At 41.7% G+C, this 17,454-nt stretch overlaps 1 long non-coding RNA gene across 1 annotated transcript; it reads left to right on the forward strand.

Moving 5' to 3' along the window:
* The first annotated feature begins 1,304 nt into the window (after positions 1-1,304).
* Positions 1,305-2,683, forward strand: LOC140844346 (uncharacterized). Its single transcript, XR_012122482.1, has 3 exons — positions 1,305-1,434; positions 2,288-2,410; positions 2,579-2,683. It is a non-coding gene; the product is annotated as an uncharacterized lncRNA (long non-coding RNA).
* Positions 2,684-17,454: the final 14,771 nt, after the last annotated feature.

The following is a 17,454-nucleotide window of genomic DNA, read 5'->3' on the forward strand; positions in this document are numbered from 1 at the left end:
TGGATGCCTTTTGGCTGGTAGCAGGAAAAGGCCCTGCTGGTCCCTGAGCAGAGCCCAAGGTGCTGGCTGAGAAGGACTGGTGGGGAGGTGGGAGCCATAGCTCTCCAGCAGCATTGGGTTTTTGTGGGGAGGTGGTCGCCGAGGGCTGGGGAAGAGGGGAGCAGGCAGGCTGGCAGCCTAATCTCATTTTAGAGCTCACAGAGAGTTTACAACTTCCCCAGAAGGCAAAGGGCAGGCAAACAGCATCTCCTGCTCCTCCACCCCAAAGAAGACAAAAGTCAGCAGGTATGGCTCAGCAAACAAATCCCATGCTCAATGCTGGTGACCCCAGTTAACATTAGTGTGGAATTACTTCTTTCACGGGAGCTATTGCCTATTAACTGGAGAGGCACAGCACTGGCAGCTTTTGTAGAAATCATCCAGGAAACAGGCAGACAATTGGGGCCCAGATAACTGTACATTTTCCGTGTTTACAGAGCCTCCAGGCTGGTTTTAAGTTATTCAAGGGTCATATCCAGAGAGGTGGGAAATGGATGGTTCTCCTCATAAAAAGTAAAGTAAAATTTCAAAATTTTTAAGTCACAAAGAATATGCTCATTATAAAGAAATTAAAACATGTAAATGGTCAAAGGAAGAAAACAAATACTTGAAAAAAAACCAACCACGGTCACACATCCAGAATTTTTTTTCTGTACATATATATACATGCAGGTAGAAAATACTTAGAACAACATAAATATGGTTTACACTTTACAAATTGCTGACTGGCTTTCTATACCTTCTCACTCCCATTTTTCTATCAATAAATATTCCCCTTTGACATTTACCTTAAGGACTGATTATTCATTTTATGTCTGTACCATGATTTACTTTACCAATTCCTTTTGTAGGAATTTAGTTTTCTTTTTCTTACTAGAATAAATAGTCTGATGAACATTTTTAGGTGTCATGTATGAAGACATGACATACTAAATATCTTCATATATTTCTTATTTCTTTAATATGTATTCCTGAAAATATATATTTAGTGGAAGCTATTTAAAATAAGCTTTTGAGAAAGCTGAAAAAACTGTCTCCCCAAAGTTAGTCATTTATATAATAGCAGCAGTGGTTGGGGATGCTAACAGACCATCATTGACACTCAGTGCTTTCCATGTGACAAACACTGTAAAGGTTTTATGGGCATCATCTCAATTAATTTCTCCCCTGACCTAATGAGTGTTGTTATCCTCATTTTCACAGATGAGGAAACTGAGGGCCAAGGGGACAAAGTCATTGCTCAAAGTTATGCAGCAAGAAATGGCAGAGCTGGGACGCAAGCCCAGCTCCGGCAACTCCAAAGCCCCTTCTATTGTTATGCTACCCTGCCGCCCACTGCCACAGGCATATAAATGGCTAACGAAAGAAGTGCCTCATTTGTTTCAGGCTACCAAAGTAAGCGTTCCTGCTCCCCTTTGTCTGCTATTTTCCTGGGCTTAAGAGGCTCTGAATGACTAAGAACAGTTTTTGATTAATTAGGTTTTTATTACCAAGGAATTAATTTGCTCCCCCCGCCCCTCCTTTCCTGTTCAGAAAGCACACAAGAAATGATTTTAGCAGCAGGGATAATTACAGAAAATGTGGTGTTAACTCAAATGGAATGCAAATATTTTAGATTTTTTATTGTTCTTCGGGACCGCCAGAGTAGAAAGAAAAGAGTGAAGTAAGTGTCAGCAGATATTAGCAGAAAGCAGACACCAAGCTGGGACCCCCACAGTCCCTTTCTGCGCCTGCCCTTCCAACCATTCAAAGAGAAGCGGTCTTGAGGTTTGAGGCTGGATTACAGCAGGAGGGCTGGAGCCCACCAGGGTCACTGGACAGACTCACTCAAGTGAAAAAGGGCCCAGCAAAGGCACAGGTGAAGCCAAGGCCCTCCTCTTTCTGGCACTTTCCTTGTCTGGTTGTTATGGTTTCTCTCTGACAAGTGCATGTATACCTCAGCTCCATCACAGCAGGTTCACCGCTGTGGGTTTAACTTGAAGACCAAGGAGCCGCTTGTCAAAAGACAGGGAAGAGATTGTTCCAGCAGGCAGGGGGGTCATCGCACACCAGCAGTCCGGGTTGGCATGGAGAGGCTGGAGGACTCCATTCTTAATTCCCCTTAACTGGACTTAGACTTTCTTGATATACTCTTTCATTTTGCTTAAAACCGCTTAGTAGCTCCCTAGGAAAGGATTCAAGAAGATACATTGTCTGCATTTTTGCAAGTGTCAACATTGCATTTTTCTGTTCCCATCATAATCGACAGTTTGGGTATAGCATTTTGGGCTGAGAACTAGACTCTTGAAAGCATTTCTTCTACCACATTGCTACTCAAAAGAGTGATCCAGGGGCCTGCATCAGTCTGCAAAGTATTTGTCATCCATCTGTGGTAAGTACAGAAATTCAGAGTATGCATTGCAAAACTTTGGTACTAATTTGACTGTCATCTTGTATCTCTTGAAGCTGATGATAAAATTTTGGTGGCTTTTAACTTGCATGTCTTTTTAAAATATTGTTTTTCCTGGTAATTCTTTTCTACTCTATTTCATAAGAGTAGCAGCGAGTAACAGATTGGAAACAACATGAAGTCCTCCACCACGTATTTTGAGAAGCACTGTTCTAGGAATGTATGCTGTTCTTGAGAAGTCCTTTGTCAATCTGATTTTGGTATTTTGTAAGTAGCCCATTATTCTCTCTGAAGCTTTTAAGGTTTTTTTTCATCTCTAGGGTTCAGAATTTCACTATGAGAAGTCTTAGTGAGGGCTTTTTGTCATTCATTGTGCTGGACCCACAATGGAGCCTTTGACCTGGAGACTCATTCATTCACTCATTCATTTATTCATTCATATTAGTTTCTTCCCTCTCTTTTATTCTCTGTTCTTTTTCTGGAATTCTTGTTACTTGGATTTTGGGTCTCTTGCTTTATACGTCGAATCTTTTATTTTGTCCCCATATTTTCAGTCTCTTTTTTTTTTTTCATTTTACTTCTTATAAGATTCTTCAATGTTATCTTCCAATTCTTTCACTTATTTATGTAGGCTAGCATTATTTATGTGTATTATCATTTTTAATTTCAAAAGCTCCTATTATTTGATTGCCTCTTTTTCATAATCTATTCTTGGATTTTTCTGGTATACAATATCAGTTTTTTTTGAGGAGTACTTTTTGGCTACGTCTTTGCTCCCTTCATTACATCTCTTTCCTTCTGTTTCTGTCTATTGAGTTTAGCCTCTCTTCACATTAATGGCTCTTGTCAAAGATCTCAGTTGTCCATTCCTATTTAATAGCAAGGCATTAAAAAGCTGATGGATAGCTCTGTGTATGAAGGTGGATATAGGTTTATCAGTTAGCAGACTTCACTCTTGGGTGATGGAGTGGGAGGCTGGCACTGGGGGAAATCCAAATATCAGTATTAGCAACTATTTTCTTTGTGACTGTTCAGATTCTCCAGAGAAAAATTTCTGGGTCTCCTCCCTGGGAAAGAGTGGCCATGGGTGAGGGTGGTGTGCATATCTAGCTGCTGGTGTTTGCATGTCTGGTAGAGAGGAAGGACTAGGGGTTCCAATGTTCAGATACAGATGGTCTGTAGCTCTGCATGGATGGCCTCTGTCTGGTTCAGTGCTAGAGCCCCAGCATGAGAACGTAGTTGTGTAATAAACATTTGTTGACTGTAACCATATTGAAGGAAGAAATGAAAAAAAAAAAGATCCTGGAAGATTTTTTCCCCTAGTAATCCATGCTGGTTGTAGCGCTCACCACTTCCCACTTGCATGAAATGTTATAATTTAATTAACTTCTGTAGGATTTTTCTGGGGACTGATATTCAATTCATGAATTGTGGCTTCTGGAATCTGCTTCTTTCCCCCTTGTGGAAAGATGAACATTGCCTTTTCTGGCTCCTTTTCTGGTCTTACAGGTCCCGGTACAGCATAACATCAGTACTGGAGATGCCTCTCGGCCCTGTGTTTACTGGTGTGGGCCTGTTCTGTCCAGCTCACTTAAAGTAGCCGAAGACTGTCTTACTAGTTCTCTGTTCTCCTTACTTTGTGTTCTAGTGTCTTCCTAAATGTGTATATTTTATACCTTCTCATTTGTCCTAGATAGAGCTAAAGGATTTAAGTAGGTTTTGTTTTCTTTCTTTCCTTTCTTCTCTTTTTTTTCATCCATGAACATGGCCCTGAAGCACTCAGTCAGTCACTTTCTTGTTCTGCTTGGTCTGAGCATTGATTTTAGGAAAGAGGGAAGCTAAGAATCCACTTAATCATATGCCTAAAATCTTACTACTGCATGAGTTTACTTTGGTCTATCTTCTATTGGCTCCTTGGTAAGGGGATCTGTTCCACTGTAGCATTGTTAGAATACCTCCAGGACTAGCACATCGGAGGGATGCAGCGGGACTGAGGAAGGTTCAGAGTGGGAGTGTCCTGTCCAGGTGAGGTTACAGTGAGAGCCAGCACTGCTGTCCAGTGGCAGGGTGAGGTCAAGGCCAATCCTATGGCTAAGACGTCCCTGCGTGCTATGATCCTTGACTACCTCTTCAACCCCACCTCAAGCCATACTCTCCTTGTTTATTATGTCCTGGCCACAGATGCCTTTCTGTTCTTCAAACCCACTGAGCCTGCTCCTGCCATGGACTCTTTGCACCTGTGATCTCACTGCCTGACAGCCTGCCCTTTGCCCTGGTGTTTGAACTCCCTCACATCTGGTGATGTGAGCTCCAAACACCTTCCTCAGAAGCTCTTCCCTGACCACCTCACCCAACCTGGGCTGTCCCTCCCACCAAGTAACCCATTACCTTTATTTTTCATCTGTATATCACTCATCAGTACCAGACGTTTTCTTGTTTCTTTATTTGTTTACTCACTTAGTATGTCCTCCTCTGTCAAATGTAAACTCTGGGGACTTCATTTGCTTTTCTACTTCTGATTCACAATGTTTAAGCCAGAGCCTGACTCACTAAAAGAATGCAATACACGCTTATTGACTAAATGAATGAGAACAACTTTGTCCACTTTATAATTCTCCTGAGGACAGTCCTTGACGATTGTAGAAACACCTTGAGGATCTTCAGTCTATACTCTAGATCAAGGGTCTGCAAACTATGGCCCATGGGTCAAATCTAGCCCAGCACCTGTTTTTGTGAAGTTTTTTGGGCACAGCCGTGCTCACCCTTTTCCCTATTATCTGTGACTATTTTCACCCTAGAACATCAGTGTTGAATAGTTGAGACAAAGACTATATGGCCTGTAAAGCTGAGCATTTTTACTCTCTGGCCTTTTACACAAAGGTGTGACTACTGCTGTTTTGTAGGGACAATTCCCTGGATTACGTCAGACCTTTCTTCCACGGGAGTCGATGCCATGATGGCAAAGGGCTTTGTTGTTCCCCAGCTCAGAGGCCTCTTTCATGTCAGTGTCTTTAGACATGGGACTAAATCTGCCTGTTCATGAAATGTTGGCCTTGGCAATCTGCTTAATTCAGGTGGAAAATACTTTGACCTGAATTATCTGGAGAACAGAGATCAATGTGTTTTCTCTAAATGTTAATTATCAGGGTAACACATGGTATGAGCCACTCCGCCTGTCTTGTCTTTTTATCTGGAGGAAGGGTAGCAATGTGCCTTGGTGGCATGAAAGATAGACTTCAACTGTAAGATTTTATTATTTTTATTATTTCCCTTTGCTTAGATCTCTATAAGAATCATGATGTTTCCAAGGCAACACATAGCTTGGGGAAATTGGAGAGAATACTCTCGATGCAAAGGGATAACATCACAGCTACCGCAACAATGCTATCCAGCGTGCACATGTCGGATGTTCAGAGGGACCAAGTCATCCTGATTAGAATCTAGGAGGCATGAGTTTCAAAGAGGAATAATCGTGCTCACATTCAATAAAATTGCAAACCCTCCTTGTAGTGCAGTGGAGAAGGGAACATGCTTAAAACAGTGCATGGGACTAAGCTCCTGGGCTTATTCCTGTACAGGGATGATTGTAGGGGGTGTTTTATTACCTTGCCAGGATGAAGTAGATGCTTTTGAATTTCTTTTCTATTGTACATATCTGTTGGGAACACACATTTCTTTTCTTAACCATCCAAAATATTAGGAAGCTTTTCACATTGCCAGATCCTTTTCCCTGAAATGACACTCATTTCTTTAAAAAACTTTAAGGAATTTATTACAAACAAGAACATGTTTATTGTTGAAAACCCAGAACTTATTTAAAAATAAGAGAGCTAAAAATCAAACTATCACTCTGAGATAACTATTGTTTATATTTTATTATAAGCCTTTCCAGACATTCCCTTATGGACTAAAATTAAATTAGATAAACACATAGGTAGACAAAACAGACATGGCAAAATATTACACACACTAGTCTGCAGCCTGCTCTTTTTTTTTAATTTGGTAGTATGTCATGTAAATTTGTGCACTGTGCTGGAGTCAGAATAGTGTGATGTCACATTAGGTTTTCAGAAGCCTGACTACCTTTTTTCAAATGCTGACTCTATCAGCTACCAGCTGTGTGGCCTTGGGCAAGTTATAGAACCTCTCAGGTGCCTGGATTTCCTTATCTGTAAAATGGACATGATAATGAGGAGATCTACTACATTGGGTTGTTGTAAAGATTAAATATGTCAATACAAAAAAGCCCATAATCCAGTGCCCAACACATGGGAACCCCTCATTAAATGTTAGCTATTATTCTCTTTCCATGTCAATACATGTATTTCTACATCATAATTTTATTGTCTGCATGTTACACTATTATACTAGGATGTGAGCACTCTCTTCTGCTTGTCCTGGGTTTTGTGGTTGTGTGTGTGTGTGCTTCAGTGCGCTGTACATGCCTAGGACTGTTTTTATACACCAGGGAGTTGGAGTTGTACAGTGAATCCGAGCAAAGAGAAGTGAGAAATCTGTTGCCCTCTTTGCTGGAGGGGTTCCTGACACTGTTAGTGGAATGGAAAGGAGAAGGTGAGAGACTTTGTAGCTGCAGTGAACCACGCATGAACTTTCTGGCATCTGGCCTTGGATCTACTACTTTCTGAACATTGTAAGCAAGCTGCTTAACCTCTCTAAACTCTAATTTCCACATTTGCAAAATTTAATATTCTTTTTTCTATCTGTCTCCTTGGCTTATTCATTATTAGATTATTGATATGAAGAGTCTAGCACTTGCCTTGTACCTGGTAACCACTTAGTCAATATTAGATACTATTCTTAGAAAGGGGAAGCTGCCATCAAACATGACGTATTCATACTCAGAGATACTTATGCCCGCACACTAACACATGTGTACATTCACACAGGTTATCTATGCAGTAGTCATTCAATAAATTATAAATTTCTGGAGGGTATTACGCTTAGTGAAATAAACCAGGTGGAGAAAGACAGGTACCAAATGATTTCACTCATCTGTGGAATATAACAAAGCAAAAACTGAAGGAACAAAACAGCAGCAGACTCACAGAACCCAAGAATGGACTAACAGTTACCAAAGGGAAAGGAACTGGGGAGGGTGGAATAAAGGGATTAAGGAGCATTATGATTAGCACACATAATGTAGGGGGCACAGGGAAAGCAGTATAGCACAAAGAAGACAAGTAGTGATTCCATAGCATCTGACTATGCTGATGGACAGTGACTGTAATGGGGTATGTGGTAGAGATTTGATAATGGGGAGAATCTAGTAACCACAATGTTGCTCATGTGATTGTATATTAATTAAACCATAATAAAAAATATTGAATTAAAAATATACTATATTTCTAGGAATAAGAAACTAAAAAAATTGTAAATTAAAATTTCTTCTTCCTTCTGTTTCTATTGTTACGCGATTGGGTCTCAAATTTGCACCTCCTTTTATACTTGGCTTTGTAATGCTCCAGGGCTCTGCACATCCCTAGCTCCTTTGCCAGCTGGATCCATGTTAGGCTCTGCTAGTAGGGGTGCTAGCTGGAGACTGGAAGGCAGGAGGAGGGAAAAGAGATGCACTTCTGCCTGTTCGCCTCCGGTTCCTGCCAGCATCACCCCAACTTTCCTTGGCAGTGCCAACTGGTTTCCGTATAGCAGCTGACTCTGGTTTTCTTTTTTTCTCATACTCTCAAAACCCATGTCGTTGTCCCTCCTTGGAGATTTCAGCCCTGGCCAGGTGATGTGCCTTCCTCAGAAGTCTAGGTTCATCTCTGGGGAAGTGGGGCCTCTTTCATGCCTCTGGCTCCTGGCAACCCCAGACTCTTCCCTTTGTTCCTCCAGCCACAGTGGCCATAGCTGCTTCCTGCAGCCGCGTTGGTGAATCTTCAGTATTCCCTTTTGGATGCTCAGTTCTCTGATTCCTGGTGAACAGGGCAATTCTTCTTTTCCCAGTTTTATTGGGATATATTTGACATATAGCATTGTATAAGTCTAAGGTGTAATGATTTAATGTATATATATATTGTGAAATGATTACCACAGTAATTTGTGAACAATTCTTTATACAAAATTATCTCTGTGTGAAAGTCCTGATGTGGTTTCTATTTCCTGACTGGACCCTGACTGATGCCACTTATGACTTTTGCCTTCCCTAAATGAGTCCGTTGAGAAGGACACCTTCGTTTTGTGAGCGAAGATGTCAATGTTGCTCTGAGCAAAGGATGCTGGGAGTCTGGCCTTTGTCCTGATGCCTCCTGTAGACTCTCTGCCGAGAAGACCGCCTGGTCCTTCACTGAGCTTTGTGGGCTAGGGATGCCTCTGGGGGACAGGCAGAGCTAAGGCATCAATGTGAGGGGCCATGTTTGGAAGCAGAATAATCCTTTAAGACAGGCCAAGAGGAGAGGAAAGGAGGAGTCTGACAGAGAAAGGAGAGCTGGGCCTTCTGGAGGCAGAAAGAACACTTTCTGTGGAGGAGGAATCAGCCCCAGAAGGAAGCTGGTCACTCAGCGCCGACAGAGGCTGGGGGTAGGGAGAGGCAGGGAATCCTGCAGACTGTCAGTGCAGGTATGGGAGGACCTTGTCAGCCTTTCATTCATTTACACATAGTAAAAAGGACTGCACAATAGCGTGGTCAACACCACTTTCCTGCTTCATTGGTTTCCAAAAGGACTCGCTGCTCTCCTGCTGAGAGATTACTTCCAGGAGCCTGTTTCAGGTCAGTTGCCGCAACCTCCTCGCTCAGCACTCACTTCCTCTGTCTCTCTGTCTCTGTCGGTTATCTGTCTCTTCTCTCTCACATACAAACATACACATACTTCTTTGTTCACAGGGAGCTCTGGCAATCCCTTGGTCTCAGATGGGACACCCCTCGCCAGCCCCAGGGAGGCTGCCCAGAGAGATCTGAGCAGCGGGGCTTCAAGAGAGCAGCGGGTGAGACAGCCGTTGCCCTCTGACCCTTGGCTGTTGGGATCCGTATGTGACCAGGATGCCTGCGCTGAGTGCAGACCTCCAGTGGTGCTGCAAATCGGGCAGAGACAGAGGGGCTGTGGTGGGGGAAAGGTGGTGTGACTCCTACCAGGCTGCGCATGGTAAAAGCTTTTACAGGTCAAAGCACAGAAGCTCCTGCCCTTGGCTTGGAAATTAATACTCAGCTAAACAGTAAAGCTGTTCTTTACTTCTTGGGAGAAGATTTAACAGGAAGAACAAAAGCATCTAAGGGCTCCACCAGTTTTTTTTAAATAAACTTTTTAATTTAGAATAATTGTAGTTTTACAGAAAGGTAGTACAAAGTGTTCTTACAACACTCCTCTCCTAGTTTCCCCTGTGGTTTACGTCCTACAGCACGTATCAAAACAGGAGCCAGCACTGGCCCACGACTGTGGTTAACTGAACTTTAGTCTTTACTCAGGTTCATTAGTTTTCCCATTAATATCCTTGTTCAGTTCCTGAATCTCACCCAAGATACCATGCTAACTTAATCATTGTATCTCTTTGGTCTCCTCTGGCCTGTGACAATTTCTCAGTCTTTTCTTATTTTTGATGACCCTTGATGGGTTTGAGGAGGGCTGGTGTTTAATAGAATGTCCCTCAATTTAGGTGTGAGTGATGTTTTTTTCTCCATGCTTAGACTAGGGTTTAGGAGGAAGACCACTGAGGTGAAGTGTCCATTCCTCACGCCTTTTAACCCTTCTTCCTCCAATTTCCCTCATGCTCCTTTGTCATCAATCCATCTCCCCATCCTTAGCCCTTGGCAACTAATGATCTGATTTTTGCTCTATTTTGCCTTCTCCAGAATGTCATGTAAATTGAATCATACAGTATGTAGCCTTTATTTTTCCAGTTTTAAAAGCACTATTGAGGGATCACTAACCTAGGATATACTATACATGCTTAAACTATAATTTGGTGAGTTTTGACATGCGTGCATATTTGTGATATAGCCGCCACAATCAAGATAGAGCATGTAGCCATCACCCTCATGTCCTCACGCTCCCTGTGGTCCTTCCCTTGCGCCACCTGGCCTCGGCCTCTTTCACCAGCCCCTCTCTCCCTGCTCTGGACACACCCACGGGTCTCATCACTTGTTGTGGTACATGGTGTTTGTTCCCACTCTTGAGTTCTCCTCTCTCAAAGCTACCCACCTCATCCGTTTGGTCTATCCAAATCCTGCCCGTCTTTCAAGTCTCTCTGTTAATCCCCCACATGGTTAATGGGACTTTTAAAATTGTCCTTTGAGACTAATCAGCTCACACCTGTCACTTCCTTATCTGATCCTAATGTGCTTGTATACAGCCTCTTGATGTCTTCTTTATTTGTGCAACGATGTTTGTACCCTAGTGTCCTAAGGAGGTGAGGCAGCCCAGTGGTTAGCAGCATGGGCTCTGGGGTTGGATACATGGGTTCATATGCTTAACCTCAGGCTCCTACTTAACCTCTCTATGCTAAGTCTTCCTTATCTGTATGACTGGGAAGATAATATAGTACTTACTGTAAGATAAATTCTAGCCAAAATAAGCAGGCGACAAGAGGCAACAAAGGGCCAGGCAGTTTATTTGAGCGCAATTCCCAGGCGAGGTTCACTAGTCTGAAACACAGGCTGGGGAAGTTGGTGGTAACCAGATAGGTGGAGAGATTTTATAAGCACAGGGAGGGGAGGGGGAAGTGGGCTACGCCAGGGGTATGTGGGGAATTTTTTATTGGCTCAGGGTTGGGTGACAGCCAGCCAGAGGTCTCCTCCTTCTGGATGGAGGGGGTCTGCATCCGGGGTTTGTCGGTATGTCACGGGACTGGAATCCATGAAGAGCTGTCCATTCCTTCCTCATATGGCACAGAGCTATTTGGTGCTATCTTTGTTCCGTTTGCACTGTCCTTGCTTGCCTCCCTCCAGTGCCTCCAGCCTTACACTTACTACAAAGAATTATTATGAGGATTAATTGGGTTTATCCACACAGAGCACTTGGAAAAGAATCTTGTTATACAGTAAGCATTTAATAAATGTAAGCACTCATCATCAGCATCATTGTTGAAAGGTCTTTAAGGGCAAAAACAACAACTCTTTACTGTACTTATGCGACCACGGTACCCAGCACAGGGTGGGCATATGGAAGGAGCTTGGATATTTCCTGGATTTTTGACCCAGTGACCACTTCAGTGAGTCAGAAGTTACTGTGACCACTTAGCATGCCACATGCTTGCCCATGTTCTCCTATCAGACAAAACAGAAACAAAACAAACCGGACTTCTGAACCAAAGGGCTGTTAAGCTTCTGTCTGGGTAACTGTAGCCATGATTTGCCTGTTTCCATGGCTTAGACCGTCACCAGTGGAAATCTATTTTTGGAAAATCTAGTGCAACACTTTCAATGCATGATCTGTTTTGTTCATATTTAGATATGCCACTAGCTCAGGAGCTGGGCAGCTGAACCCCACACAGGAGGGGTCTGCTATGATGTGGGTTGCACAGCAGGCAGAAGCAGATTCAGACATCTAATGAGCATCTTCTTCACTGGTATGCTAGCGCTGGCTTGGCTGATAACTTTTCAGTAATTCTGCAGGCTAGTTATGAAACACAGCTGTTAAAAAGACTTAAGTTATATTAGACTTACAACTAAATATATTAAACACAAAGGTAATACTCAATTATACTCACATTGCATATAAATACTCAATTATTTTACTACTATGCTCTTAAGGTTATTTACATTTATTGCATCTGTGTGGTGAAAATACTGTATAATAGGATGCTATTTTCTATCTTTTTTTCATCTGTGCTCGGCAGCTTGAAATGGGCCCTGGTAGGAGTATTTACACCACAATATTGGCAAGCACTTCAAATCAGGGCTTTTCATTCTCAGAGTGTTGGGTGTTTTAAACACTTGTCAGCATACCATGGGTACTGCATACCAGACATGATGGATGAATTTTTTTTAATGTAAGCAGCAGAGGCTCATTTAAGTTAGTTCAATTGGAGTAAGGAAGTTTATGTTAAAGGTATTTATTGCAAGGAAATGGAGACAGAATATCGTGGAGATTTTGACATTATATTATATATTTATATATTAATGTGTATATATAATATATAATATATGTGATAAACAATATATCATATTTGATATAACATATGATATAATATATGATGTAATATATGGTAGAATATTAATATTATATGTGATATAATAATACATTGATATTAAATAGTATATAATATTAATATTATGTACTATATATATTACATATATTTCTGGGGCCTTTTGGAGCTGGAGACTGGAGAGTAGTTGTGGATCCAAGGCCACCCTAGTAACCCTGGAACATGGCTTTGGGTTCTGTGCTCTGGCTCATTGCTATTCTCAGGATACCTGCTTCTTTCAGTCCTGGGTTAGCTGACCTCCTCCCCATCTACCCTATATTGTCTCTCTGTTATCACTTCAATTTCCTTATAATTTCTCATATCTTTGGCTTGTATTGATTAATTATAGCCATTCTGGTTTTTAATTATTTGCTTCTTTTAAAGACATTGTATTCTTTGTTTTGTTGCTGTAGTTCCTGAGAGATGGGACCTAATTGGTCCAGCTCATTTTTTTCACAAAAGGTGGTAGCTGTTGGTAGCTGGCCTATAGTTTACCTAGCTTTTGGCCAAATGCTTGTATCCGGCTGCTATAGGCCAGGAAAGAAGGTGGGGTCACGTAGTACAATTTTTGTTCTGCTACAGGAGAGCTATAAGGATGAATTAGCAAAAAGGAAATAAGCCAGGCAAAAAATACTTCATAGGGTCACTTATAATGTGGAATAATTTCGTGTGATCCCAATATTCTATACCTGCAAATACCTCCAGCAGAAATGAGTGTTTTCTCCCATAGCAGGACATGTACAGAATCTCCCTGACAGTGCTAGTTTTAATAGGTCTAAACCGGTATTCACAATAAAGTGGATACTTAAGCTGTGGTGATTTCATACAACAGAAAAGAATGTGTTACTGCTACACACAACAGCATGGATAAATCTCAATAACGTTATGCTATTATGTTGTGTCAGAGAGGCCATATTCAAAAGAGTATATTCAATAATAGGCAAAACTAATCTATGGTATAAGAAGTCAGAACAGTAGCTGCTTTTATAGGAAGGTGTTGACTAAGAGAGGAGCATGGGAGAGGCTTCTGAGGTACTGGAAATGTTTCATCTTTTGATTTGGGTGGTGGCTACCCAGGTGTAGATATTCTTCGAACTTATGATATAGACACCTTACTGTATGCAAGTTAAACCTCAATAAAAGTAAATTAAAAAAATGAAGAATGAGGTGTGATCATTGCTCCCAGGAAATTCACAGCCCACCAGTACAGGGAAAGGAGTGACTGACAGAAAAACACGGAAGTATAGTTGAGAGAAGTAATTGCTAATTAAATATGTATGAAGTGCCATGGGACCTCAAAGGAAGGGGCAACTAATTCTGCTGGGAGAAAATAAAGGAATTTGCATGCAGTATCTAGCATTTGTTGGGTGCCTTAAATAAGATACTTCATTTTTTAAAAAAATTTTCTATTTTTTTAATTGAGGTATAGTTGATATATAATACTATATTGGTTTCAAGTATAAAACACAGTGATTCAACAGTTACACACATTATTAAATTCTCACCCCCTCTAATATGGTTACTATCTTTCAACAGAGAAAGATGTTACAGAATCATTGACTATATTCTCTCTGCTGCACTTCCACCCCCGTGACCAACTTATATTATGACTGAGACTTTTGTGCCTTTTTATCTCCCTCACCCTTGCCACCCATTCACCCCAACCCCTCTTCCATGGTAACCACCAGTCATTTCTCAGTGTCTATGAGTCTGTTGGTGTTTTGTTCATTCGGTTTGTTTTGTTTCTTGATTCCACATGTAAGTGTAAGTGAAATCATATGGTATTTGTCTTTCTCTGCCTGGTTTACTTCACCTATCATAATACTCTCCAGCTCCATCCATGTTGTTGCAAATGGCAGAGTTTCTTCTTTTTTATGGTCAGATAATATTTCATTATATGTACCACATCTTCTTTATCCATTCATCTATTGATGGACAATTTGGTTTCTTCCATATCCTGGCTGTTATAAATAATGCAGAAATAAACATGGGGGTGCACATATCTTTCAAATCAGAGATTTTGCTTTCTTTGGAATAAGATACCTCATTTAATCCCGCATGTTCTTCCCATACAATAATTATAAGAGAGGAAAGCTTTGAATGGGCTTTTGAGTGACATGTGGGTATTCAACACAAAGTAATTGAAAATAATTATATCAAGATTATGGAATTATTTATGATAAAAAAAACCCTTTTGTAAAACCCCTTTTGTAATACTGTATTAGTTTTCGGAGGCTGCTGTAACAAATTAAAACAAACTTGGTGGCTTAATGCAACAGAAATTTATTCTCTGAGCATTTTAGACAGAAGTTGGAAATTGTTGGGCTTCTTGAGAAAAATCTGTTCCTTATCTCTTCCAGCTTCTGGTAGTCAGCCTGCATTCCTGGGCCTATGCAGGAGACATCATTACAGTCTCTGCCTCTGCTGTCACATTGCCTTCTTCTCTGGGTGTCTCTTCATAAGGATACTTGTGATGGCACTTAGGGCCCACCCAGATAATCCAGAACTATCTCTTCATCCCAAGGGTCTTAATTGAATTATACCTGCAAAGGCCTCTTTTCTGAAAAAAGGCAACATTCATAGGTTCCAGAGATTGGATGTAGGCATTGGCTTACCACAAATGGTTTAATTGAATTAATAATACATACCAGTTTATTAAAATGGATAAACAGGTGCTAGCCGGGCATAGAGAGAAGGAAAGGCTGTTATGTACAGGAGGACCCTGGGATGTACTCCATTAGGATTATCATGCCCCTGTATACTTGCCCCTGACTCCAAGCCCCTTGGCTGGGGAGCACATACATACATGCACATGTACACACACACACACACACACTTCTGTTTCAGCTGCACTTGGCCTAGTCTGCGATCTTCTGGAGAAGATCTGGAGCCATCTACAGCCCACCATTCACAGACCACAAAGGGAAAACATTTCCCTCTTCAAAGGGAAAACATTTTGAAGTATTGAATGTATCCTGAATCTTTTTTAGCTACAATCCCTTTCTTCAAACAAAAGCATGTGTGTCTAACTGATTAAGAGCTAAAGCCTGGAGCCGCACTTCTCCTTGATATCCTTGCTCACTTCTCCAAAGAGCCCATTTGAAAATTATTATTGTCTCAGATCACGGGTTGGCAAACTTTTCCAGTAATGAGCCAGATAGTAAATATTTAGGGCTTTCCAGTTCATATGGTCTCTGTTGCAACTACTCAGCTCTGCTGTTGTAGCCAAAAAGCAGCTATAAATAATACAAAGCAAATGGCATGGCTGAATTCCACTCAAATTTTATTTATGGATAATGAACTTTGAGTTTCATGTAATTTTCACATCATGACATATTATTCTTCTTTTGATTTTTTTTCAACTATTTAAAGATGTAAAACCTATTCTTAGCTCATGGGCTATGTAAAAACAGGCAACAGGCTGGATTTATAAACTACAGACTGTAGTTTACCAACCTCTGTATTAGGTAACAGCATCTGACCTGTGGAAATTTTCAGATTTAAAATCCCAGAACCCTAGGATTAGGAAGGACTGCAGAGGCTGCTAGTCCTTAATTCCCACCATAATATCCAGTTGCCAAGTAGTGCCTCCCTGAGTTGTTCTGCAGAGCTTTCCTGGGCTCCTGCAGCTGCAGGATCACCACCTCCTGGGCCAGCTCATTCTGCCCCCAAGTCAGTGCTGATTGCTAGAGTTCCCTGTGCAGAGCGGCACCTGTCTCCAGTGAACTCATCTGCAGGATACAGTTGAAACTGTGAAGCACAATATTAACACATCAGATCAATTTCATGCTCTACTTGTCTTGGGCAGATATTAACGAAAATTAAATTTTGTGCTAATCAGCCTTAGCATTCAGCATGCACGACACAAAGTTGTGATTTCTGGCAAGGCTGGTTAAATAATATTTATGCTATTTGTGTGGGGCCTGAATAACAGGGAGATACTAACAATCAGATTCCCAGATGTAAAGATGTTACTATGAGCAGACATAGCCCAGTGCAAGTGGAGATTCTTCTTAGCAAGTTGCAGGCAAAAAGGACACAAACCAGGGAGCCACAGTTAATGTTCAATTTCCTCCTTTCTTTTGGATGGTTAGTTTTGAATGTTTGACCAATACAAATGATTTCGTTCTGTGTCATGCTTCTCCGTCTTCACCCCAACCCTTTTGTTGGCTTTGAAAAGTACATTTTTAGAGACAAGCAAGAGGAATATTTTCTTTCCTGGACGCCAAGGAGAAGGGTATTTTGAGCACCTGAAAAGCATTCTTGTTAGTTGCAGCTGGCTTATTGGTGAGAGCAATTGGGAACTTAAGGGGCAGGTCTCACAGTGATTGGCAGAGCTGGAGAAAGGAGTGGATGGGTGAAACTAGTCTAACTCCAAGAGTGCCATGCCTCTTTTGGGGAGAGTTGCCCAAGCCTATAGCCAGGGCATCTGGCATTTTATCTGGGCTCTCTCTGTGATGAGACAGTCACTAGCAGAGGCATGGCATCTCCTGGAGAAGGTAAGAGCCACATAGCGCACTGGCTGCAGATGGATGTTTCTCCAAGGTCTCCTGTACTTCATCATTGTCCTCAAGCAAACATCAGGGGACTTGAAAGTTCTTAGAATCTTGGGTAAACACTTCATTTAAGAGCCATGGAGTTTGCCCAGAGATGGGCTCCTGAGGGATACCTGGCACATCTCTCTCTAGAGGGGAGTGTATGCTCCTGGTTGTGAAGCTACAGAATGAGCCCTGGGCCTGGGGGCAGGTGAAACTCACATACCTCCTGTTGACAGGGTGACTTGGCATCGGACTGAGATGTTTCCTGGGATGTGGGACTTTGAGTGCTCAAACCAGAACAATCCCAGGCCATCTGGGACAGCTGGTCACCCCACCTTTAAGAACTGTGGG

The sequence above is a fragment of the Manis javanica genome, chromosome 11 (assembly GCF_040802235.1).
Source record: "Manis javanica isolate MJ-LG chromosome 11, MJ_LKY, whole genome shotgun sequence".
NCBI lineage: Eukaryota > Metazoa > Chordata > Mammalia > Pholidota > Manidae > Manis > Manis javanica.